This window comes from Mastacembelus armatus, chromosome 8, assembly GCF_900324485.2.
Source record: "Mastacembelus armatus chromosome 8, fMasArm1.2, whole genome shotgun sequence".
NCBI classification, from domain to species: Eukaryota; Metazoa; Chordata; class Actinopteri; order Synbranchiformes; family Mastacembelidae; genus Mastacembelus; species Mastacembelus armatus.
This window is the reverse complement of record NC_046640.1, coordinates 7,800,218-7,827,548: the sequence shown is the minus strand read 5'-3', so window position 1 is coordinate 7,827,548 and position 27,331 is coordinate 7,800,218. Positions and strand designations below refer to the sequence as shown.

At 40.0% G+C, this 27,331-nt stretch overlaps 1 protein-coding gene across 2 annotated transcripts in view; it reads left to right on the top strand.

The window, feature by feature from the left end:
* LOC113141149 (RNA binding protein fox-1 homolog 3-like) overlaps window positions 1–27,331 on the top strand; it is a 346,664-nt gene that overhangs the window by 63,436 nt on the left and 255,897 nt on the right. For both annotated transcript variants that reach the window (XM_026325390.1, XM_026325389.1), the window contains exon 3: window positions 8,213–8,319. The gene's annotated coding sequence lies outside the window, so the exon portion shown is untranslated. The remainder of the gene's footprint in view (window positions 1–8,212; window positions 8,320–27,331) is intronic.

Genomic DNA, 27,331 nt, shown 5'->3' with positions numbered 1-27,331 from the left:
CTTTGGAGACCTGCTGTTTTAGTTACTAGTGAGCTGTCTCTTCCTGCAACTCCTGCCTCCTCCTCCTTCCTCAGGCCTGTCACTTCACTCTTCAGTCGAGCACTCCCTCCTTGTCTTTCTCCATGTCTCTGTAAGTCGCCGGCCAAACAGCCTTACAAGCAACACAGTGCTCATACAGCAGCAGCATCGCTCAATCCTCTGAGGGTTTCTGTATACAAGCAGGAATAAAGGGTCCAAGTTTGAGTTCCAGTCACTGACCTTGGTTTCTGGACATCAAAAACCCTCCACCAAGGCTGTGAGACCCTTCACCACTGCCATCACATTCTCCCCTCCTCCTCCCCTTTCCTTCTTCCTTCTCATTACCAGGGCTGACCTGCCTCACAGCCCTGGGCTCAGAGACCGAGAAATCCTGCAGCCCTCACCGTCCCCATCCTCCTTGCTGGTGGAGGATTGTCTTTGTGTCTACCGGAGTGGCCTCAGAGAAATGAAGTGCCATGATCTCATCATGCCAAGCCCATTGTTTTCACTCTCATGCACACTGTGTAATAGCCATGGAGATAAGGGGATGATTCAGGCCTTTCACGGAAGGAAATGTGAAAAGCCTGCCTGTGAAAAAGTGAAATTACTGTTTTGATGGCTTTTGATGGTGGGGGGCATAATTGCAGGATGGAAGGAAGGATGGAGGGTGAAATACACATAGATTAGTATTTCTAATACTGGAGACGGTTGGTAGGAGGCCTGCAGAAGGTTATGCACGCAGTGGGTAGTTCTAATGAAGCTGCCATGTGCTGTATGTAGAGTAGCAGATTGACAAAAATAGCACATTGTTCTTCTTTGCACAGCAACCTTTGCCCCTCTGGATTGATTCTACATTCTTGATGGCAGCACTGATTATTATATTGTTTGATGCTCACTGCCATGGAAACGGTGATTAATTTCACATTGTTTGCGCATGAAAAAGTTGCTGGAGCCTTCAGGAATGGGAAACGAGCTTAAGTATTTTTGGCAACTGGCATAAGGCTCATCAGCACATGCAGACACCACAGGTCGGAGGATTACAGCTTGTAGTAATGACTGGGGCAAAGCGTAAATAGTATAAATACTCCATGGGATTATAATTAGCCTTACTCTGCACATTTAGACACGCTCAAGTGGAACTAAAACCTTATTGACTTCTGGAGACAATTTCATATTAATTGGATGCCTCTTCTTCTTTGGTTTGTTTTCGAGCTGCTGACAAACGCTCTGTGGTGGAATAGCAGAGAGCATAGAGGATTAGCATTAGCCACAGAACCAACTCGAACGTGATAAACTCCAGCTTCACTGGTGTCACCAGGGCAGATGATGATGATGATGATGATGATGATGATGGCATCGACGGCAAAGAAGGATGACATTCAGAAGGGAGCCGGGCAGCTTTCAAGCACTCTTGGTAGAGTAACTCAAAAATGCAAAATGGGGATGGAATGCGAGAGGGAGACTTATGAGATAAGGCATATGCTGGTAGGCCTGTATCCCGAGGAGAGATGGTAGCATGGAGGTGAGGAGGAGGACAGGGTTTTCTGGTGATGCTGAGGCCTGGACATGAGAGGAATTAATGTGAATCTCGTCCGCCACCACCACCCCCTCAAACACACACATAAACTCACACTCTATTTCATCTTCCTCTCAGTATTCAGCATATGTCCCTCTCCCCTTTTGTCTCCCACACTCCCTCCCTCATTCTATCTGCACGCTGGCCACAATTTATCCCTTATTTTCCATCCAGAAGTGGGGGAAAGTTGTAAAGCTAATTAAGGAGCGGGGATGCAGCAGCTCGACAGATGTGCACTGAGATGGGTGCTATTGAGTAGCGGGGATAATGGTGTGTGGACCTGGTGGGCAGCAGGGTTGTGTTGGAGGGAGCTCCTACCTGGGCGTGCATGTTAATCAGTGCCTGTCTGTTGAGAGCTGGGGAATTACAGGGGAAGGGAAGCGTGTCGCCAGCCTCCAGTGAAGAGACAAGGCAGGCAAGCTGATTAAGAGCACAAATTCGCCAGTTTGGTCAGACAGAATATATATGTACAAAGGAAAAGGGCAAGAAAAGTGTGTATTGATTAACAGTGCTGGTAGTGGTTGGAATTCAGGAAAAAAAAAACAGGTAGTTGAAAATCTACCTACTGTTGTCAAACGAAGTATTTCACACTGAAGACATCACAGTTTTTCAAAGGGGCAAAAATCACAAAATGGCTATCATGTATCCAAGAGAGGCTGTGATAGTTGTTGATAAATGTTAATAACTTAATGATTTCTTGGCCCAGCACTGTTGAGATGTCTGCCAGTGAAAACTCACTTTGCCTGCATTCTGAATGAAAACTCTCAGCCTGATGAATTTCATGACATTCACAGTCTCCTTCACGTCCACACGCATTTTCAGCTGCTCAACAAAGACATGCTTTTCTTGCTGTATTTTGTATCAAATGGCTGAAATTTGCTCCCAGTCACTGACAGATAGCCACTGATGTAACCCATGCAGGCTACTTTACCTAGAAAATGGCTTTAGCCAGTGTCAATCATTAACTATCTATCTATCTTGCAATGTATAACAATCTGAACTACACAACATAAGAACTACTATACTCTGTCATGTTAAATATTCATAGACTTTACATATACTGCAAAGCCTCATGTTGAATAGTTTTTTTTTCAGGTTCTATATACATACCTACTCACATCGCAATGTCCTACAAATATACAGTACAAATGCTTTCTAGATTGTCAATTAACAATTTTATTGCTGAAACAGATCATTTATTAAATTACTTGCAGTAAATTTTATGCAGTTTCACTAATCCATGAATCATTTACATGAGTTATCAGGGAAAGAAACTGCCAAGCATGGCTGCATCCAGATTTTAAACATTAAGAATTTGCTGCTTTTCTTTGTTTCATATCAATGGAAATTTGAATATCTTTGAGAAACAAGCAATTTAAATATGGATTACCCGATAATAGAAACAATTATTAGTCTATACATATTTTCTTCAAAACATGTCTTGGCCAAAGTGACTGGTTGGATAGCAATTACCACAATTTCACATCTATAGAGAGGTGATTTTGCAAAGCAATATGAGGCAGTTCACACAAAAACCAAATGGAGCACAAGCGCTGACAATCAAAAGTTTAAGCAACAGAAAGATTATGGATATGCCCATCCTATGTATGTATAAAGAGGGTTTACACATTTGCAGTGGTTAGTTACTTGAAACATAAAGTCCCTTTTTATTACCTATTGATTTCATTTTATCCAACTGCCTTTGCTGTGATAGTACACTACACTTTCTGAATAGCAAAACTGCAGACTAATATTAAAAGAAAAATAGTGATTTAGTTTAGTGACACCTTGTGAACAGCATGCAAGTGTATAATAATTCAATTCTATAAATAGAGGCACAGCTTTACACTTTCTTCCTCAGATATGTGCATGTTTTTAATTAGAATTATCTCCTTTTTCACCAAGACAGCCTGATCTAATTTATCTGTAATTGTTGTTATTTACACAGTAAAGGCTTATGGGTATTTATCGACATTTCCTTTCCCAGATCTCAGTGTCTGCCGTCGATAATGAGTGGGGAAATTATTTTCAACACTCAGTCATTATCTGTGTGTTCAAGTAGTCTTCCTTTTAATATGCTAATGCAGCTGATATAATCAGCTGGTAATTGTAAAACACTTGAAGTACGACACACTTTGTGGCACTCTCTCCTGAATGAAGAAATCACAGCCAGTCAGTGGCACAGAGCTGCGGTTGGATGTGCCCACGATTTGTTTATGATCTGGGGAGATGTTGTGGAGGGAACACCCTCCATTCGATCCTGCATGGCACAAATCCAAATCACACACACAGACTCCTATAGAAATGTGGAGGCTGGTGTGAAAGCTGTGCTGCTGTGTTAGTGATGCCTTCACCATAACCACCCACTTCTGTAGTTTGTTTTAATCTTTCACATCTAGCCGTTCTCATCTTAAAAATCCACCTTTGATCCTCCCATATAGTTTGTTCATACCTACATACTATTTATGTCACAGCATCTTAAATGAATCTTTTTTTTTATTGTGTCTTAACCAGAATGATGAAAGAGGTGTTCTCCCCTTGTCCTCCAGGGATGCTAGTGCTTTTCTCGGGGAGAGGATGGGATCCTGACTTTGTTTTTCTCCTTCGGCTGTTATTTCCCTGAAGAGAAGAGCCGAGTGAAGGGAGCTATGAGTGATCGACTCTGCCTTTATTCTCCAAGTTTTCGGGGGATTTGAAGTTATTGAAAGTCTAGGGATGGGTGACAGCTCGGAGATGTCTATGTGATGCCTATCAGGCATGTGCTGACCGCGCTGTTGTGTGTTTGTATGCATGCGTCCAGCCTTGCATCCTGTAAGAGAGAGGGCACGGGCTCTGTTGTCCTCAAATACATGTTATTCATGTGGCCAATCATTTCTGCTCACACATGACATCTCTCACAGATTGATTTCATTCAGCTGTAGAGGGCGTCAAGATCAAACAAATGTTGTCTGAAATAGCGGCGGCAGTGCAGGGAGGAGAAGGGGGGTCAGGGGTGGGAGGTTGCACGCTAGAAAGATGAAGTGAGGGATTGAAATGGAGAGAAAGAGAATCAGTCATCCAGTCAGCCACCGTGCCATGTGGTGACATGGTATACAGTGGAAGGTGTTACTCTATAAACCAACGATCCTCTCAACAACTGCTCCTTTTCACGGCGCAGTGGCTTTTTTGTAAGGGGGGTCGGGGGGTGGCCTTATTCCTTCACGATGCCTCTGAGTACCCATGCAAGGAATAATGGATGTGTAATATGGAACGACAGCTTGCAGAGAACTATCATTAATGTTGTAATTCACTTTTAGTGTTTCTACTATTGCGCTGCAACAGGAGGCACAGATGTCACCTGAATCTGCTCTTTCTAGCAGCCAGCGCACACCCGGTTTTCACCAGCTGTCTTGGAATGCACCCTGCCAGCCGCCCTCCCCTCCTCGTGTGGGCAAATGTGGACATGAGTGTGTTTGTGACTGTGTATGTGTCCCTTCTTTGCCAGCCTGTTAACTAAAAGTTTGAATTTTTAGACAGACATTTTTTTTTAAATTTTTTTTTTTTTTATTATGTTTTATGTTTGTCCATCCAGCATTTTGATCCTGAACTCATTTTAGCTTTAGGTTACAATTAGGCTTTAATTTTTAGGATAATTAAACATCTCTGCATGTTCTGTTAGGTAAAGGGGGTTGCCTTTTATCATTTCTTGTTTTAATCTTAGGTTGTAACAAACATGCAATGATTTTTTTTCTTTTTTTCTGTTTCCACCAGAAAAGCTAATCCATCACTTTGAGTCACAGAATGACAACCATGTTTGGCAATGCATTACAGACAGGCTGTTTCTGTTTATCATTTCATAATAATGTACATTCTGCAACACTGTGTTGACACACAAAACTACTTCTGTCAATCACAACCAAGCTAAGCCAAGTTGCAAACCAGCTCCACTTGGAAAACGAAGAGTTAAAGTAAAAGCGAAACATGATTTGAATCATTCACAATGCCCAGCAATGAACAGAAAATTACACCGAGCTGTTTCTCTTCACCATTAGTGGGCAGGTTACCTACAGCATAAACCTCAGACATCTGCACAGTAATCCCCTCAACATTCACACAACATGATAACAAGACTACAAGAAATTACAGAATGACTACAAAACTGCTTGGGACAGGGTCACCCCTATGGTCCTGCCTCTGGGTAGGTTTTAGGTTGATATTAAAGGAATACTTAATTTGTTGAAAACAGGCTACATAAGCATTAAAATAAGCCTTATCTCAATATAGTCAATGCAGCAGGCTTGTTTTAAGAAGTATTTTCGATGAACAAAGTCATTTCTAAATATAAGACCTTTCACTTTTTAAAACTCATTTATTTTTGTTAGCCTTTTCCAATCTACTTTCAATATTCCTCAGCCTTTCTTATACTACAAGGTTCATGCGCATTCATAAACATGAAGCCCATCCGTCACATATTTTGTCTCATTCCTTTACAGTGCAGCTTTTTCTTCTGTCAAGCAAAATGAAAAACAATAACTAAGTATTATATGGATTTCATGGAAACCCGGGCTCTAATTGAAACAGGTGTGATTAGCATATTGTTTGTGTTTCATGCTGCACCGTAGGCCTATTTGTGTTATACAGGGACCTTTATGGAAATGAGCGCTTTGAAAAAAAAAAAAAAAATCAACAGAAATGTATCCTATTTCTTTAAAAGGGGCACAAATTTACTGTGAAGATCATCCTGGCAAAACCACAGAGGGAAATGTCAGAAAGGGGAAAAAAAAAGGTTCAAAGAGAAAATAGCTGACTGACTCTGTAAGTGAAGCTAAGCTCAAAATGAAAAATGTTCATTATATGCCCGTCAAGGTGAAAGGAAGCCATCTCCTCACCGCTGCAGTTAAAATGTCGACCTCTCCCTCTCTCAGGGTGAAAAGAGGAGAAATGTAAAAAGAGGAGAAATGCTGGTGTGTGTGTGTATGTGTGTACATGTTTTGAATGTGTGTGTGTGTGTGTGACTGATATGAGCTCCAGTTCAGACAAGGGCAGCGATGTTAATGGTGCTGCTCAGTAAAATGACCCTTACATCCGTTTCTTCATACATTTTACAGTGCTTCAGAAGTCCTCATATTTTCCTCTTGTCAGCAGTGTTTGTGCATCATTGTTGCATTGTGTGTGTGTGTGTGACCTCTACATCAAGCCCCACATCCTCTCGGACCTCTGCCTGTCTCTTTGTATGTACCTCCCCATGTTAAGGCTGTTAAATCGCACTCAGGATGCATTTTATTCAGCAGTGAAGCAGAATGTTATGGTCGACCTCTGCGGATCACAGATGCTGTCCCTGGTGCCTCATTACTGACAATTTATAATGTAATATTACATGAATTACTCGCTGTGTTGGCAAATGTGTTTATTTTTAAAACAGCTCTCGCTCAGCTTCATCACTCCTGCTGCCATGATCTACAAATCTATGAGAACAAAGAAGCAGGGGGAGCTTAGTAGCTGACCACACGTTTGACAAAAATGTTCAGAAATGACCTTCATGGCCTGACTGCAAATGAGTGGAAGCTTGCGTTTTGATTTGTTGGGTTCTGTGCTTGTGCCAAGGTCCGTTTCATAAAGATTTGGTTCCAGTCTCAACTATCTGTTATGGATTATGAGCTAACCTTCCACCCCACCATTTTATTTCTTACAGCACTGTTGGATATGGAAGATTTTCATGTTTTTAAGAATCTGAGCCGCAGCAATAAAGTGCAGCTGCCCTGAACTCAATGCAGATACTATTTCCCATCATTAGCAACCTCTCCTGCTGCAATACTTTTCTGCACTTAAGATCTTTTTTTTGTTTGGTTTTTTTTTTGGACGTTTGTCAGAAGTGAAAATAATAAGTCTAGTGAAATGTTGCTTTTTTCTTACTGTCAAAAAATCCCATGAAAAGGCCCACACCAACAATCTGTGTATCCTACTAACAAGCATTGTATGTGAATCCAATACATGAATTGTAATTCCTCAGTGCAACAGAGCTCCATTGTTGTCTAACAACTATTAAAAGACATCGGTGAGCCACACTGCTGCACTGCTATACACAGTGTGGTTTATTTTGAATTAGTCCCACATACACCATCATGCTGATGGAAATACTCAACAGAGTACCAAATGTGGATTAATCCACCACTGAAAATGGTCCTCGACAAACGCACCATTTCCTTCTATTTGAATAATGTTTGCTAAAATCTACAGTTCCCAGCTGTAGACACAGGGTTCCTAATGATAATTTAGGAAGTAACCTAGCCTTTTGATTTAAAAAAAAAAAAAAGAAATTATACATCTAGATGATCTAAGATTTAAACCAAAGGTCATGGGGATAGGTAAGCGGAGTCAGAACATTTCATTTTAGTTTATTTTTTTATATTTCTAAATTCAACTTCTCTGCCTTTTTTGTGGCAGTGGATTATGCAAATTTCATGTGATCTTATGGAAAAGCTGAAATGGTGATATCATCATGAGACAAAATTTAATTTTAAAATGATTTATGTTGATATTAGACACAATCCAAGTTAATAGTTTTCTGGATATTATTTTGACAAATAACGTAAGTAAAGCATCACCAACCACCATGTTGTCTGTCTGTTTTTCATACAGTAACTGCCTGGTATTGTGTGGCATTGACACTGGACACTCAGCAGCAGTAACAAGTGATTTCTCCACTTCCCACGCCTCCAACCTCTGACCTTCAACCTCTGACACAGGTAGGATGCATATAAATGTTTATGTTGCAACAGTACATTGAAAGTATACATACTGGGTTTAACTTCCCAAACTTTATTGGTGTGATGAGGTATAGAAACAACACCAATCACATCCTGCTTTCATTGTCACAATAAGAAACCTTACAAAAGGAGAAAGGCAAAAAAACAAACAAAACATAGTTGTCATTTGTAAATATTTTAAGAGTTATGACATGATAACACTGCAGAATATTTAGTGCTCTCAAAATTCAGGTTTAAATTAAAAGTATACTTAGTGAGCCTGGAAAAACCAGGTAGCTCGATTTGGGAAGAAGACAACCGAAGAAATCCCACCTGTTGTTTCTGACTGCTCTCCAAAGTCGCTCCTCCAGAACACATGACCGCACACAGCCTGACTACTGAGGTCTCTTTTTTTTTTTCCATGAGAGAGAGCAGTGAAAAGAGGATCACAGCCTCTCTCATGGCTCGTTTAGGTGTAATATAACATAACATTAACATAACACAACTCAACATAAACATAACATTACACAACACAACATTAACATGACATTAACATAACATTACACAACACAACATAAACATAACATTACACAACACAACATAAACATAACATAATATAACACAACATTAACATAACATAAACATAATATAACACAATACAACATAACATACACATAAACATAACATAACAGACATAACATAAACATAACACAATACAACGTAACATAACAAAAATTAACATAAACATAAACATAACTGTTACGTTGGCTTAGTTTGCAGATTTCAGGGAAATAGCAGTTTTCCCCCTAAACAAAGCAAAACTGATCTGTCTCTTTTCAGCCCCATTTTGCTCTCTCAGTTGCCATGTTGAAAAGCCACACCAATATTCTGGTTTGGAGGCTTCAGTTGGTGAACAAATGCTGCTGTGGTTACCTTCTCTGCCATACTTCAGTAGCTATAGCTATGAAAACAGAAAGTGTATGTCTCCTACAGTGCCTCGTGGGAGAATCTTTCCTGAGTGCAAGGGCAAGTAGGAAGTAGGTTGACAAGCAGGCTGGCCATCCAGTGGTTTTGTTTGAGTCAAATAAAATGATTGGTCAGGCTTTTTTGAACCCTGCTGCCGCAGCTTGTTTTCTTTATGTTTGCAATGCTTTAAAATTAATCATTTCCATCAGCATGAAAAGAGGAAGGTAACAAAAAAAGCCACCTTTAAATGGTGCACTAAGAAAAGGAAATCTATACAGGTGCTTTTTTCTTATACAAGAAAAACAAAAACTTGTGTTATCTGTGCTCATAAAGAACCAAGAATAAAAACTAAAGAAGCCCACTTGCTAGGGCAGAGATGGCCAAAAGTGAAATTAATAAAACATAGAACTCTTCTTCAGTACACCGCCTCTGTACTTTCTCATTATTTAGCTCATCCTCTAATTAAAAGATGTCTCAGCGGGTCTCTGAATGCCATATTGACTTAAGTTACAAAACACCGGACAACAAAGAAATAACCATTTTTCTTCTGTTGCCATTTTGTCTAATGAGCCACTGTTCCCACGTCCCACTGCACAGTTGAAAATACTTTCCTCTTGCAGTTCGTGCGGTTAAAATGCATCAGAACAGACTCATTGGAATGACAACATATTATGTGGTTACACTTACTTAGAATACCTCGAAGCATGTCAGACTTGCATCAAAGCCGTTGTTGTAATTTTCTTTTCAAGGGCAACTTGAAAGAGGAGTCAAGAAGAAAGTGGCATTACTTTCTTGTTTTCTCCTACAAGACCGGCGGTTCAAAAGTAACCCCCGTGCTTTCTGATGGGAGTCTAGGATGATTCAGCAGGAACCCAAAAGCCCATCTGACTGATTCACATTTAAACAAAACCAGAAATATGGCTGCTCCAGGGAGCTTCACAGAGGAATGGAAAGTAGTCCCAAATTTCACAGCAGCAAATCAAATGTCTTTTTATTTAACTCTTCCTTTCTGTTTCCCCTTTCTCTGTGGCTCCCTGTAGCATTGTGCACACATAACGGCGCCTACTGATTGGGCTTATTTGAAGCACGTACCCTGACAAAAAAATGGAGAAGAGGAGATTTTCCTGTGTCACAACAGGATTGAATGTGGTTCTCCAGAAGAGGAGGGCCTGAGAGGATTATATGGCTCAGTGGGCGCTATATTGTGTGGGGAGTGGATACAGCAGGTACCCACCGAATCCCAGCCAAGTAATACACAGTGTTGCTAGGGATAATGTTGCCTCCCAGCAATTAAACTCTGGAGGTTTTGGAGTGGTTTAGGGGGAAAGCTTGTTAAATTATCCAATCGCTTCTTTCCCCTTTTCTCTCTCTCTGTCACTCTGCCTTTCTGTTAACCACATTTTTCCTTTTTGCTGTTTCACTTCATGAGAACCTGAGAACTATAGGGGGAGTCATTTGCCTTCAGCATGTGTACTCGTGTTGGGTTCTTGGCATCTTTTTCCATCGCATGTCGGATGCATAGAAATTGAAACGTATATTTGAAAGTGAAGCCAGCACACACACCCTCCCTCTTTTTAACTGAAGTGATGTGACGCTGAAAATGCCATGAGCTGCCAGTTGATGGCAGCTTTGAATTAGGAGATATGAGGCTTAAAAAAATAAGACATTAAAACTCTGCAAAAATATCAGAATTAGCTAAATGTAATACCTTAAACTCAGGATTTACACACTATGTGATCTCACTTCTGACAAATACTGAAATATACGGTTCATTTGCTCCGTTGCTGAAAATGTTAGAACTTGATGAGTATTCAGAAGCTGATAGCACAGATTTTCTTAGGATCCTCATTATTTTATCGAGATACATGACTTAGTGCAAGATGCCTCCTGTTTGCTTCATTAAACAGTTTCATATGTTTTGTTTTGTCAGTGTTTAAATTGGCCTTTATTTCAAAGGGAATTAAAAGGTTTGTGGTTATAATGCCAAGCGTTTATTTATTTTTGGGGTGCTCTAAGTTTTTCCTACTATATTTAATTGAAGGAGGATTTTCTCAAGTTTGGACATCCTGGTTACTTTCTTAGTCGTCTCAAACAACTTTCACTTAAGGCCACACCACTGTTGTGTTGTTGAGTACATTTATTTATTTACTTTGCAACCAAGCACTTGAACTTTATTTGCCTACTTCAAATTTTATGCTTTATACTTGTATTGTACGTTTTACTTGCCTGCACTACTTTGAAAGCTGTTTTTTTACAGTGGTACTGTAGATTGAGATTGCAAACACCTATGATCATATAAATCACACTGAAAATGTATTGACCCAAATGTTATAATACACATGAAAACTGGCACAGGGTCATTTTTTTCTGCACAGTGACTTATTTTACTTCATACTTTAAGCACAGTCTGATCATTATACTTCTACACTTAAGTCACAACATAAGAAGTTTGAATAGACATACATGCGGTATTGCTGCTTTGGGTTATAGTAAGTGAAGGATTTAAATTCTTCTGTCCCTGGACCATACAACACAAGAAGTGATGTGCATCAAAAGAGACAGCTTTGGCATATATTAGGCTATAAATGTGCACTGGTTCCCTGAAACTCATGCTGGATTCACTTCATCTTCATTTTGCCTTTGAGTTCAACCTCCATAAAACTTCTGTCTTGGTTTTGATTTTATGGCAGAGGTGGTGCTCGCTTACTTTGACCACTGTCCTCGTCCTCGGGCAAACAAACTGCCCATTTCAAAAGTGAAAGTCCATGGCGTTCCTCTTGGAAAAAAAACTAAACAAAAAAAAAAAAAACAACAAAAAAAAAAAAACATTTTCTCATTTATTTCCAAATATGACACTGTGCTTCCTTACACCCTTGGGACTAGTGTGTCTGTAGTTCCAGGTCAGTTCCCAACAGTGCAGCAGTGCTGCGTTAACCTCTTTTCCATACCCCTACACACACAAAGAGAATCACACACACGCACACACACACACACCCCAAGGTAACTGTGGGTAGTAGAGGCCCAAAGCTTCATCGTCCAGGACAAATTGGTAGCAAGCGGCTCATTTACTCGGAGCCGTCATGAATGGACTGTGCCGTGACTGTGTAAACAAGTGCAAAGACTCCCAAGGGCATTCCTGCATAAATAATGACTCCAAGAGATGTTTGCCATTTGTACCACTCACTGGTTGCAGACATGGGTCAGCTAGTCTCCTCTGTGGGGAGTCCTCAGTAAACAACAGCCGCCGTGTCCATTAACTGTGCAGAAAGTTTACCTGGTCACAGGTGCAAGGACTCATCTTCCAGACCGAAGGATGTTAGAAATTCATTTGGCATTTTTTCACGTGGAAGCTTTTGGTTTTGAGAGAATAACTTACTTTCTACTTTGGTCTGAAACAGCAGTACAGGGTTACAAGTTTACCTCATATGTTTGTATTTGCTTAGTATACATTTACACTGTTCAGTTCAAAGCAAGCTAGGGCTCTCAAACCAAAGGTGCATACCCTCGGAACTTGTTATTTCTTGACGTCGACTTTTGAGGGTTTGTGTTTTGTCATCCTGCCAGGTTGCAGAATTTGGCAGTAGGTCACAACTCAAAATGCATCACTTCTCCTGTCATTTCAGCCAGACTTGGACCCATCTACAGTCTAGTCGAATAAAACATAAAGTAGAAGTTAAGAACAAGCACCAGTTTTTTTTTTTTTTTTTTTGAGAAGTCTTTGCAAGTACGATGAACTTAGGGTTGTTTTTGAGTTGCTGTTTCCAGTTTTCTTGCTGGGAGAATAAAACAGCAGTTACTGGTGCTCCCGAGTTTCAGGAGTATTATTCTCACCTCACCAAATGAACCACGCTGAAGGATTCAGCACTCAGAATTTTGATTAAATTGCTCCAAACATTCTTTGTGTGAATGCACCCGAGGTTGACATTAGATGAGGGAGTAATGTGGCTGTAAGCAGTGCTTTTGGTTGTGCTCTTATTTTGATTAAGCTGTTCAGGTTCATCCTTAGAGTGTGACTGAAAATCCCAACTGCTGTGACTAAACACTTCAGCAAAACTGCCCTACACTCATTTTGGAGAAATTGTAAAAGCAGCGCAAAGTGTTTTTTTCCCCCCCCATGATAAAATAAGTTGTTGTAAGCCAGACATCTTTCTGGGGTTTCTCATAATTAGACTGTGAGTGGCTCCTACTTATGGTTAAGATGCTTTTAAAAAGAACAAGTTGTTTGACAATTCTTTGTTTTCTGTGCATGGACGTCATCACGGCACGCACTTGTTAAGTGAAGATAACTGAAGGTCAGTCGCTTTGGTCCCATGTGGCTGTCATGCTCATTACGCATCATTAAAGAAAATTATTAGATAGATTAAAATTCTATGATCCTAATTAATAGTGAGGCAAAAAAATGTAAAAAGCAAAGGAGCAAAGAACCTGCTGCTACCTAAACCGACAGGGTTTATTCTTTGTACGGAGGAGTCGGGCTATTTTTGATAGAACTGCCTCAACTTTGAACAATTTGTAGTCAGCCGTACTGATGTTAACACACTGTTCAGAATGTAACATTTATCATTCCGGCTTATCGTAACATTAAGTCTTTAACATTTTGACACATTATATTGACTACCCAGTTCAGTTTATATAGGAAAAATATGTTTATTTCATTGCAATTTTCCAATCTGCTCACATTTTTGTTCATTTCCTTTATCGTAGTAATAGAAGTTAGTATTTGTTTAAACCCCACATAGTAGCTCTAGTTTTCATTTGTGTTTTTCATTTGTCATGTTGTATGTAGTAAATGCTCATAGTTCCAGTCTTTTTGATGTTAAGGTTGTCCATCTGTATTATATATCTGTTCATTTTCTATTTGTGTTATCAATGATTTCCCTTACCTTTTACCACAGAGTTACCATAGTAACTCTGCCTATATATAGATATATAGATGCTCATGACAGGCATCTTAATGTTAGTTTGCTTTAATAGCAGATATTTTAATCTACAGCTGAGGACCAACAAGTACTCTGTCAGTCTTACAGATATATTGGCATGAACTGAAATGTTGAAATATTTGACTCGTGGACCAACAGTTGCCCAGGGGCCTAAGGACTCCATCAACCAAATATAATCCAATATTTATTTCTCCTTCATATTACAGTTGCTGAGTATACTGGGGATAGAGCAGGAGTACATTAAAACACAGTACATTTAGTAATGTTATGCAGGAGCTCTGATTTAAGGAAACCCTGGACTGGAGTCCGACATCCTCTCCTCATCTCCAGTGTGATTTAATACTGAAGTCTAGGAGCTGCTTTTGCTGCAGCAGTGGCAACTGAGAATAAGAATCACTTGCAAAATGACTAAGAGGGAAAAAAAAGATAAGAACATAATTGAAACTACAAAGACATGCACTAACCTAACCTAGTATGCAGACATAAACAAAAAGATTTAAGCTGAATAAAATGTAGCCACTGTCAGTCTATGCGTCATTATGTGTGACAGAGACAGGGGATCTTTTACATGCCTGAACCCATGGGCCCATCATTTTATAATCTGTCCATGGATTTTAAGGTGAATGTGCATAATGTGTTTTAGGAACCCTTTTAATATTTGTGGCACTTTTTCACTGTGAACTAAAGCCATGGACTGACTGACTGACTGACTGACCATCAGCCCTACAGCCACAGAGCTACACTGGCTAAAAACTGCAAGTGATCTGCGCCGTTCCTCTTCATCTTTACTTTGCTCGGGAAGCAGTGGTGCACTGACCTGATGTCATCTCCTGCTCCATGAGCATTATGTTCTTTTGACTGTGGGCACTGCTCGTCAGTAGCTGCCGGGAACTAGACAGTCAGCTATGTTTTTACACTGCCACCCAGGCTACAAGCAGCACTCCCAATTGTGTTGCATAATTGTGTGACATATACTGTAGGTTTCTGTTCCAAGCGTGGGTATGAGGGAGAATGGGAAAGCAAGAGGATGTGTCAGTGGGAGAGAAGGGAAGAAAAAAAGAGGAAAACAAACCAACACCCACTCCTCATTAGCTTAAACATTGCATGTATCCCTTATCCTGTAAGACAATATGTGAAGAGAGAGAGAAAAAAAAGTGGAAACCCACATCTATTGCACCTCAACATGGGATGGAGATACAAAACAAACCTCCACTCTTAGACTCTGCCATCTGTTCAACTTGGAGAAGAGCACGCCTTTGCGACACTTTTTTCTCCCCTCCCTTAGAAACCATCAAGCTCTCTCAGAAACCAGACAGCTTGACAAAGTGACACGCCTGGATGCCAGCCCTGTGGCTGGGTGTTTTCTTTCTCCTCCTTTAGAATTTCACTTTTTTCCAGATAGTTTGCATATCTAAATCCAGTTTTTGATAGCAAATGCAAAATACAATGTGACATAACACAATTTGAGCTCCATGTGAGAAATGGGATTATCTTGGTCGTGATTGTCAGCGCTGTGTTACAGTAATCACTTTCTTCCAGGAGTGAGGACGTGACTCACTCACAACTTGACCCGCTGTCATTATCTATTCATTCGGAGAGTATTTATGCATTTGGCTTGATATTTTGTTTTCCTCCAGGTGAATTAGAAATGAATTTGGAAATAGAATAAATAAAGGAATGATGAAAAAATGAGTAATCCTCCTGCAAATTGGAACAAGGAGTAAATCCCACTGGCAGTAAATCCCCCACTGTTTCTATCTCTCCTTCTCTCTCAAAACACTGTTTGGATGCTTTGGAGAAAGTGTTCGATTGTCACAGAGCAAGCACGTCATGGCCTTCTTCTCTGTGCTCCCTACAGCCAGACAAGCTCCCCGGTGGTCTCATTGATACAGGTTGTGTTTTCCAGGTCTCCAGGTTCAACACATCACGGAGCTGTACAGCACACAGCCAAAGCAATATTTATACCACGTGTTACTTCTTAGACATTGTCGGAATCAGATTGTATCTCTTGAGCCTTTTTTAAAGGTTTGCTCAAGAGAAACATCCAAACATCTTCCTGAAAATCAAATTAAAATAGGTATTACAACTTTAGGCTTATGTATAGAACTTTGGCTGCATAATAAAAAAAATCCTTTAAATTGAGGATTATATTATTTTAAACAGGAGAAAAAAACCAAACAATAACAAACATTTAATGCTATTGTGTGATGTTTGGCAGCTTTTGACAGTTTTCGGGTATACTTCACATTGTATGGAGACAGCCATATTCAGATATTGCTTTCTAATTATCAAATCTAGAAACTAATTTCACACTTTCAGTGTCAAAAGCGATCCAATTTGTAGCTAATTGTGCATAACTTTCATGGTGGTGACTCTCCAAAGATGCAAAGAAATATAGGCTAGAAAAGTGAGAGTCAAGGTGAAGTACATGGTTAATTCAGTGACACATGGAAAAACTGTGTTTCCTGTTTAAATATGTTCAGTCTGATGACTTTTATAGTGCTGCAAAATCTGTGGACATACAGCCAAAAAAAACCAAGCATCTCAAACTCTATTCAGTTTTCTTATGGTAACACTTGTTATTTCTGTTATTCTTTTAATTTAATTTTATATATAATGTGGTTGCTCACTAAAGGTAACAAATGATATTCACATTTATTTTAATTATCATTTAAGTTCTGTTCACTTTATAAATATTGGAAGGATTTTCCTAAAAGATTTGCTTCATTTTAATAAAAGAAAACATTCATTCCATTAGTATGTGTATCTGTATAACATATTTTAACAAATTTTTCAGCCACAGTAATTTCTTGTCTAATTAAGATTTAAAATATAATAATTTTCTGTTGTACTGTATATATGAAGGGGGAGCACTGAGTGGCTGAGTGGCTAGCACTGTTGCCTCACGGCAAGAAGGTTCCAGGTTTGAAACCCATCAGGGACCTTTCTGTGTGGAGTTTGCATGTTCTCCCTGTGCTTGTGTGGGTTTTCTCCAGGTACTCTGGTTTCCTCCCACAGTCCAAAAACATGTATGTCAGGTTGATTGGTGACTCTAAATTGCCCATAGGAGTGAGTGTGAGTGTGTGAGGTTGTGTGTCTCTATGTGGCCCTGTGATGGACTGGTGACCTGTCCAGGGTGGACCCCTGCCTTTCACCCAAAGAGAGCTGGGACAGGCTCCAGCAGATCCCTGGGACCCTGGTTAAGGAGTAAACGGGTATAGATGATGGATGAATGTATATATGAAAACAAAATGTCATGACTCAGAACCTCTAACCAGAAAATCTTGAGTTGGTATCACATTAATGCAAACATTTTTTTAAAGAAGTTATGAATAATATACTAGACAACATGGCAGCTGTTATCTAGCTGCCTGGACTGACAACTGGACAAAAAACAACTGAGGGGTCAGAGGTAAACTCGCCAGGATGCTCCTTCTCCTCCTCCCATTGGTCCAATGTCACCGTCTCACCTGGCTACGTCGCAACAGCTGTGCAGTCACCCAAAACTGGAATAGGGAAACAGCGTCTGTTTGAATACATGTTAAACACAGCTCATATGAGAGACTATATGTTAAAAATCGATTTGTGAACCGAGACTTGAAACATGGTGACAGACTTTAGGACTGAATCGGAAAAAGAAAAAACACCAGGTCCTACTGTGGGATGTTAGCCAGGTCCAAAGCCAAGCACAAACAGGTAAGCACTGTCTTTAGTCTTGATATGTCTCCAGAAAAGAAGCGGCCAGAATTCCTGATTTTCATGCAGTACGCAGCGCTGTGTTTTTTGAGTCGACTTAAAATGTGGCCTTAACTTGCACAGCAGTGGTTGTTTGCATCAAGCTAGATTCTTAGGGTCTGTGTGAAAAGGCCGTCGCCTTTCTCAATTTAGTTTTTTGCGACGTGTAGTCTCAATAAAAGTGGGTCTTATATGACATGTGGCTGTATGTGTTTGTGAAACGGTTCTTTTTGGATAAAGTGCGTTTGAGTTACAAAGAGCTATGGGACATGCTAATGGGCCCATCCATATGAGGCACCGTGCGTAACGGCGCGTCTCCATCGTGCGCTCCAGATATATTACGCACATACCGTAGAAGCCCTGTCTTAATTTTTTAAAAATATTTTTATGTAGGTTTTGGAGCACTGAGCTTCACCAAACATCTCATTACATCTCATCACTAAACATTTACAGCAACTCTCTGTCACTGCCTGGGGTTAGAGATGCTCATTATTTATTTTTGTAGGTTTTGTACAGTTTAATGCACCTTTTATATTGTGTTAATCAGCTATGCCACACTTTGCAAAATCCATTTGAAGTCAAATGTTTTTTTTATTTATGTTAATTGGTTAATTAGTGGTTACACACATGGAGGTGAAAGCACAGACTATTTGAAAAGGTGTAGATGAAAATATGAAGAAAAATTGTTGTTATTGCTTGAGAGGAGTATTTAGTTTACCATGTGTCAATTTTACCATGTGTTCTTTTTGAAAAGCTGCCTGGAACACCTAATGTAAAACGATCCTATTTTTAGATGTCTTCATCACACTTTGAGCAGTTATTCACTGACATTTTATTCACAACCCTATAGTGACATTTACCTGGCAATATAAAGCCACAGGCAAACTATTGAGGGGCTACAGATGTCATTTTTGCATGTTTATCTTCAAAAATAGAGGTTGAGTGTAAATCAAATTTGGTATGTTAATATCAAGCATGGAAAACAGTTGAATCACCTCTCCTAGAGCACGTGTATCTCTGTGTTTTGGGCATTTATTATGTAGGTGATCCACCCTTCCCACCCACCTCTGCCAAGTGGTGACACATGGCCGGCTATGCATCATTTTTTGAGTGTTTGGCTGAAGCCTCGTCCTCTCTCCACGGCCCCTCAGCCTGCTTCCACAACCCGTAAAGAGGACATCCATCAGGACAGGTGTAATTTGCCATGCAGTCACGCTTCTCTGCTAATACAATTTGTTAACCAGTTGTTAAATGTGTGTGTGTGTGTGTGTGTGTGTGAACATACAGCATGACCTTATGGTTTTTTTTTTTAGGGATTTGGTTTTGCTTTGTTTTCTTTGAATCTGGCTTGACCTTTAGAATCTATTTTAATTCACATCCTTTGAATTTCTGCAGTTTTTTTTTTTAGGCATGGACAGTTGTTACTGGCTTAATGGCTAATTAACTTTTGTTTTATTAAAATAATGAAGAAATTGTTCAAAGAAAGGCAAACTTCCTTTTAATACCTTTGAACATGGAGTAGATGAAAAGAGCCCTGAGCTTTTTTAACTCATGGAGATACAATGAAGTGGTATTTACTGGCTGAGAGTGACATGGCAGTCTATGATGGCCTGTGTACTTCACACTCCAAACTATTTGTTGCTCAGTGACATTGAAGTGACCCAGAAAATTCTATGTCATTAAATGCTTGGAGGATTTTTTTTTTTTTTTTGCTGCAGACCACAGTTTGTTCACAGCACATCGTTTGTTTCTCTTGTTGGAGTTTTGAGTGTCGTCTTTTTGTCCATCCTGCTGTAATGAAATTCCACAATTACTGGGCTTTTCAGGCCTGTTTGTTTTGTTTTCCTGCTCCTTCCCATAGTCTTCCATTGCCGCTTTACACTGAATGCAACCAAATGGGTTTCCTGGATACCCTCACACAATACAGTTTAATTGTGGTTACACAACACTAGATGTCACTCCAATGTTCTGAGATTACTTTGATGTGACTGCGTTCGCCCACAATCTAGGTGGACATCCCCATTTGCCTTTTAGTGCATTTCCACACATCAGCTTGCATGCTTTCACATTGTGTTACATCACATATTCCCATAGTTATCCACGGATCAAATGCTTGTGTCACCCAAGTCCAAGATGCTGTCTCAGATAAGCAGATTTAAAGTGTGTGTTATTTGAGCAGAAAACTGAAGAGTGGTTAGCACTGTGGTGTGATCCTGGGTCTCAAGGGGAGGCTTCCGCTTGTCAGAATGTGCTGTTGCAGGATCTTCCTGATGAAGTCATTAAGAAGTCATTAAGAAACCATTAAGAATCATTAAGTCGGCGAGGTGGCACTCCAATGCGCGCACAGTGAAGCGCCAGGCATCAGGAAAACTTGTTAATCACGCAGTTTATTTGTTTCCCCAGTGTGAGACTGTAAATACTATGACAGTGTGTTGAAGTGTGCATCCTAATGAAAGTCTGTACTCGCTCCTCTGCCAGTGTGTGAACGCCCGTCTCCAGAGGGGCCACTCTCATCATCACACGATGGCTGCCTGCTCGCCAGCTAACTCTCTAAAGCAATAAACAAGAGCATGGGTTTCTGATTCTGTTCACTCATTTCCCTCTTAATCGGCCAGGTGGCTGATTTATAAAATGGCAGCAATATCAGGGAGCATCACGCTTTGTTTTTGTCCTTTTTGTTTCAAATTTGTATGTATTTCGCCAAGCGTCTCCATTTGTCATGCATATAGGCACGCCCTCAGTTTTTGTAGCTGATTGTCTGTGCCAACCACTAGAAGCCCAATACCTGGACAGGTCAGGAATAGAAGGACGCCACTTGAAAACCACTTGAATAGCTTTTATCTTACTCATTAGACCTAAATGCGAGATGTCGCCTTCCTTCATAATCATATCCATATATTAATCCCTTGCTGGAGTTCGCTCTAAACCAGATCTTCTAAGACATGAAGCTGTATCCAGGGTGAAGGCTAAGGTGGCACCACCACCTAATGCTGATATAAGCCAGACTTAGGCTTCATGGGGCAAACACTGACATGGGTGCTTTATAACAGGAGGTGATGGTGTTATATGTTGTTTCATTTAGAGTTTTTTCTTTTCTTATGACAGTATGTAAACACAAAATGGCACACACTTCATCCTAAAGAAACCAACAATTAGGCCTACAGATGCATAGACCAAAAAAAGATCATTTTCGGTGTAGCGGTATTCATCGGCTGCAGCTATAAAAGGTATGGCAATTTGCAGTTCGACATATAAGATTTGGAGGCAACACGAGACAACTAACACCTTCAAGGAGGCTGAATCACCTGTAACAAAACTGAAGGTTTGCCAGTCAAAAACACAAACAAACAAACAAACTTAAACTTGTCAGGGAGACCAATTCTCAAAATTCATATGCCAAACAGGGGATTATAAAATAGCAGCTCAGAGGCTGAACATGATGGCTGACTAACTAACCTGAAGTGGCATACAAGAAATGCTTTGGCCCTGTGTCCTTTACTGCTGTTCTTCTGTTTTGTGCTTATCTCATATTCCACCACTTTGTGTGACTACAGCTTCTGCCTAAGAAGTAATTGACTGTGTTAGCTATCACACTGCGGGATAAAACACATGCTGCAGTTATAGCTGTGCTAGATTTCCTTAATTTGCTAAGAAACAATACGGGCATGTAGCGAAGGTTTACATTTCTCGGCCCTGTTGTTCCATTTGGACTTGTGTATTTACATCTATTCAGTAGATGCACTCCATTCTCCGGATCAGTTTGTTTGCTTGTTCTTCCAGACTCTAGCTTATTCTGAGACATGTTCACTTCAGTGCTTACACAGTGTTGTCCAGGGTCCAACTCGTAGATTTAAACGGGTGCACGGCTAAATGCTAGAAATATAGTTCCTCCTGACAACGTTTCAGCAGCCGCTCTGACACGATAAATATCAGTCATCCATGACGTGGTCCAGGGCTTATGTCCAGCTCTGGAGCCTCTGAATCATTTAATGCCTCCCCACCCCCCCCCACCGGCTGCTGTGACCAAACATTCAAAATAAACAATAAAAAATGCAGGTGTGTTCAACAAAGCATCTCATACGATCACAGTCTAGTAAATCACTGCATGGATTTTTATTGCCGGTCAGCTATTTGTAGCATCACAGAATATTGACATAAAGGCTGTCAAAATACCAGCAACGATACATGACAGATGGCTGTCAGCTGCCATATTTAGCTTATGGATGTGCCTTTGTCTGCACATTTGGCTTGATACCTCTTCCCACTGCTTTTCTACCCGAAAACACAACCCTCCTGCTGACTGTCTGACCCGGGTCAACCAACTTCTCTCAGGGATTAATCCTTGTTGTGTGTAAACACATTAACTGGCAATTAATATGGAGATTCTGCTCCAGATGTGCTTGTAAAAGTGGAGTTTGGATTTGGCAAGCAGCTTTTCTGATCCATATGGGTTAACTGCTGAAGCAATATTCCACCTGCTCCTGCCTCCATTATTTTTCACACAGGCAAACAAATGCCCCAAATGAGAGTCACAGCATTCGGTTTAGCAGTGCTGATGGGGAAGTGGTGATGGGTGGGGGGCTCATTCTTGCAGCATTCATATACACCTGGTTAGTATGTGTTGAGACGGGCTATGTTAATTTCGGTCCTCCCACACTTGGAACATGATGATGTGAGGGTTTCATCAACAGCTGCAACTGTCTGTTGAGTTATACAACATTACTGCAGTATCAGTTTTCTGTCAACTAGTTAAACTCGACAAACTTTCGCTGTCGGATTGCATTGATAACGTGGAAGAAAATGATGTAAAAGGTGGAAATAGTAAATGCCTATAGCGGTAGCTCCATCCCATCTGTGGCATTTCACCTCAAATACTAACCCAGACACGGAGATGGCCCAGGATTCCTCAAACAAATTGAACTGAATTGTGCTAAATTACTTTTTTTTTTTATCGATCTGGCTTATTTTCAGGCCATGTAATTTAATCCTCCTATTACTAGGCCTATATATCATCTTTGTTTATAAAGAAAGGGCGATCAATAGAAAATAATAGTGACTCTCTTTGAAAATGAATCAATGTGAAACATGATGCTGCAGTATTATCATTCAAAAGCAGTGTGGCAACCTGATCTGCCTCAGATGTAATGTCACAGCTTCAGTGGCAGCAGGGAGACATTAAAATAAAACAAACAAACAAAATAACACACTGAAACAGATAAAACTTGTGTGTCACCCTGTGTGTCTCAGCGAGAAACTGCAGTTTTACTCTTTGGATGACCTGTTGCTTTGCAGGTGCATGTAGGTCAAAGCTGAGTTGCTGTGTAATTCCTGCTGAAATGATCAGTAGCATCAACCAGCTGCAGAACGAGCGATTGCATACAAGCTCTGTTAACTCCCATTCTGATCAGGGTTTCCTCAAAAGTGTCCACTAATTCAGAATTCACAGCAGCGGCAAAACAAGTGGCTAGTTTTCATGTGTCACACATCCACTCTGTTTTTTTCTCTCCGGCACAAGAATTGCAGCGCTCTCATCATCCGCAAGATTGATTCCATGGTAGAAATATAAATGCATGCATATTTTAGCTCCATCTTCAAGAGAAAGCAGCACATTTTTAATGTATTTGCATTGAACAATCACAGGATTCCCAAGCTGGTTGCATCAGTTCCTTCTTTTCTTTCTGCCTGTACCCTGGTGTGATTAAGTAGCAGGTGCACAGCAAGACATTGAGTTTATTTTTGACTTGACATATTACTCTTGTGTATTAAAACTCATTAAATGTTCATCTTGCAAGTAACAATAAACCTCAGATGCAGATGATAACTTTGATAGTTGAGTGCCTTTAATTTATTTCTACTTAATTCTACAGGCATTAGTAGATCCTGAAAAAAGTCGACTTAGTTTAGTTTAAAAATGCCCAAACATTACATAGTTATGAATACTGTGTTGTTAAAATAATGTTGAATGAGTTAGAGTTTTATTGTCTGAGCTTTTCTTTGAAGCAATAGGACTATTTCTTTTGCCCCGTTTCCTGATTAGAAAATGTAACTTTGATTAAAAAAGGCCAAACTAGCACTTCTTGTGGCAGTGACCATCACAGTCATGCACCTCAAAGAAAGATCAGCTTTAAAAGGCTGAACTATGCCTCAAACATCTTGCTCAATCTGAAAATCGGCTTGTTAGTGCCCTCCCTCTCTCTGACACACACACGCACACACACACACAGACACACACACACACACACGGTGCCCCTGTGGGCAGCCATTTTGTTATATGCTCCTTCTTTGTTCTCTTACACACATAAAACACATAAAATGTAGACACATTTTTATACAGACTCATATTGTGCCTTGCTTGGGTATGGTTGCTCTGCCTGGCATGCTTTGTTTTACACATAGGCCATCGAGTTAATACTTTACTATAATAAATAGTTTAATAAACTTTGTTTTAGTAATTGCTCCCTCTGCCTTCAATAATACTCCAAATTATACTCATTGCATTCATTCTATTGGTCTGTCTGTGATACAGTTATAGGTAAATCTAAATCTAATCATTTTCATACATTTCCTGTTTATTTTGTGATTGATCATTAATTAAACTCCCACATTTGTTTAATAATCTATAATAACCACTTTATAATTTAATGAAACTAAGAATGATTTATGAGACTGATCTGAATACATCCCAGTGGACGTATATTTTATTGGTCTCCAGCCTGAGGTTTAGTCCTAGTACCTGTGGCAGTAATGTCACCGCTGGCCTCAAAGGAAAAAACATTTAATTGGACTATATTACTGCATGTTCCTGCTTAAAAATCGCTTTATGCAAGGCATTTAAAGGCAGTGAGAACGGCTTGGCCTAAATTAGACATCCGCAGTAAGAAGCTAAAACAAGACACCAAGCTGTTAGATGTTTTTCAATAACAGCCACAAACCTCCCACCCTCTGCCATGTGGGGTCTGTCCTCCAGCTCAGCCCCGGATGGACTAGCAGTCCCCTGATGGTTGCATCCTTTCCTCTGAGGTCCGCCATGTGCCGATGGGTAAAAGGGAGAGAAGCACTAGCAGACGCTGGCCACAGTTGCTCTGCCTGGCATGAGCATCGTGTTGGCTCTGACCAGACCTGAGTCTTCCAAGAGCCCTGTCTTTTCCGGCCGGCCTGGGCGCCCGCTTGGGGCCTGGCATGCTGAGCGTGAGCTTGGCATCCCGGACACACAACAGGAGGTGGAGGCATCCTCACTCTTTCTTTCCTGATGATCTGCTCCAAGGACGATTTCCCTTCCCTCAAAACTGGCTGCGGTTACGAACACCACAGCAGCAGCAGCGTTAACAGACCTTCAAAAGGAACAGAATGGAACAAAAAGGAACAGAGGGAATAGGTTTGATTTGTTTGATTCATTTTATACAGACTCTCATCCAGCCTAATTAAATCACGTTCATGTTTGGTTGCAGATACAATATACTGACATGCATTTTGTTGTGTCTGTGGTAGGGGCCTTGCCTCTGTGCATAAAATGTATTTGCCAGATTTTCACCATATCTGCTGATGATGGAATATAATGATGTGTTACTGGTGGGATGACACTATCCTGATAATAAGGCTGAATTGGCACTTTGTTTCACTGCATTATCTAGTCTAGTACTGTGTTCACTTCAGCCAATTTATGTTTGTGAGAGGTTGTGGTTTTGGACCTGACCAGTCAGTAGTTACTGGCATATCTGTCTGTTTTATTTAATTATTAGGTGACACAGAAGTGGTTAGCAATAGCAGTTATTGTATTTTGTGCCCATCAAAGATATTATGTTGCTCGTTCCTTTCTTGTCTTGGAGCAGTATTAACTGTGGCATTTTTTACTATTTATTACCTGGGGAGCAGGTATTATAAATGTGACCCAATGTGGAATTTAATTAAATTTAATAATTTCTAATACCACATTAAAATTTTCATTTGTTTTTCTTTCTCCTGCTCCTATTTCTTTTTCCACAGCGAATCAATTGATCCCCACGATTGATTTACCACACAACTTTTATGCCAGATGCCCTTCTGATTGCAACCCTCTCATTTATGGGACCGACACTAAGACCACACTGGCTTGAGCAACCTCAGTGGCTAAATCTAGCAGCTCCTGGTCTTTCATGTTGGTTTCCCATCCAAGTACTAACCAGGCCCTGCCCTGCTTAGCCTCCAAGATCAGACAGGATCCAGCACTTGCAGGACGGTTAGCCGCCTTGGTATGTCTTAAAATATTGAAACCAAACAATAAATCTTTTCAGACTAACAGAATTAAACTCAGTAGTTCTTGTATTAAAATGATTAACATACATATTTACTTTAACTTATTATTAACAAGGTAACAACATGCCTCAAAAAGGTTCAATATGTAATATTTATAGCAATGTATTAGCAGATATGGAATATAGTATTCATAAATATGTTGTCTTTAGCATGTAATCACCAGAAACTACCAACTGTTGCATTTTGTTAGAATAAGCCTCTATATAGGGAGCAGGTCTCTTTTCTTGGAGGCAGCCATGTTGCACTGCCATGTTTCTACAGTAGCCCAGGGTGGACAAACCTGCAAGTCCACCACTAGAGGCTGCTAAATCTTTCACATTTTACACATTGCACCTTTGAATATAGTTCAATATGACTGCCATAACATTAACACAAACACTATCATGTCCCATATTTAATTTTTTTAACTAATAGTCTCAGTTTATTATTAATAGTCTCAACTTTCAAAGGTGTTGGGTTTAAAGCTAGAGTGTTAATACGGTCCAATTAATATGCACTTTGTAATGTAGCCCTTTAAAAGTGTGTTGCAGCATAACTGTCTTAGAAATATTAAATGAATAAATGTAAATATTAGTTTCATAGTTAAATGTAAAAATCAATCACAATTGCACAGGCAAGTTGGAAGGCTGTGCAAAAACCTTTGTATGTTTTAAAATTGTTTTTTTCTACATTTTACCACTAGTAACTCACAGATCTGTGCTCATACTTTATTTATTGTTGCTTGGCAAAATATCTTGACCTCTGAAAACCTCCTAGTATTCAGAAAGTAAAACAAACTAAGTATCATTTAACAAACTTCCTGAGCAAAAACTGTCAGCTGAAATCAAGACAAGCATAGAAATACTGCTGCCAGCTGTATTGTCTTGTTATGGCCCAGAGGTATATTATGTTACTGACATCAATTCAAAACACTTTTTACAGCTGTCTAAATATGGTTTGCTTGTTCCATTATATCATATTGTGAAAATCAGAAGTGACAAAAGGTCAAAATGGACCAGCGATGTGAAGGGAAACTGTCCAGCTCTTGCTGATTATATTGGATGTACCAAGAGACGTCTGAAAGATGGATTGCATGAACA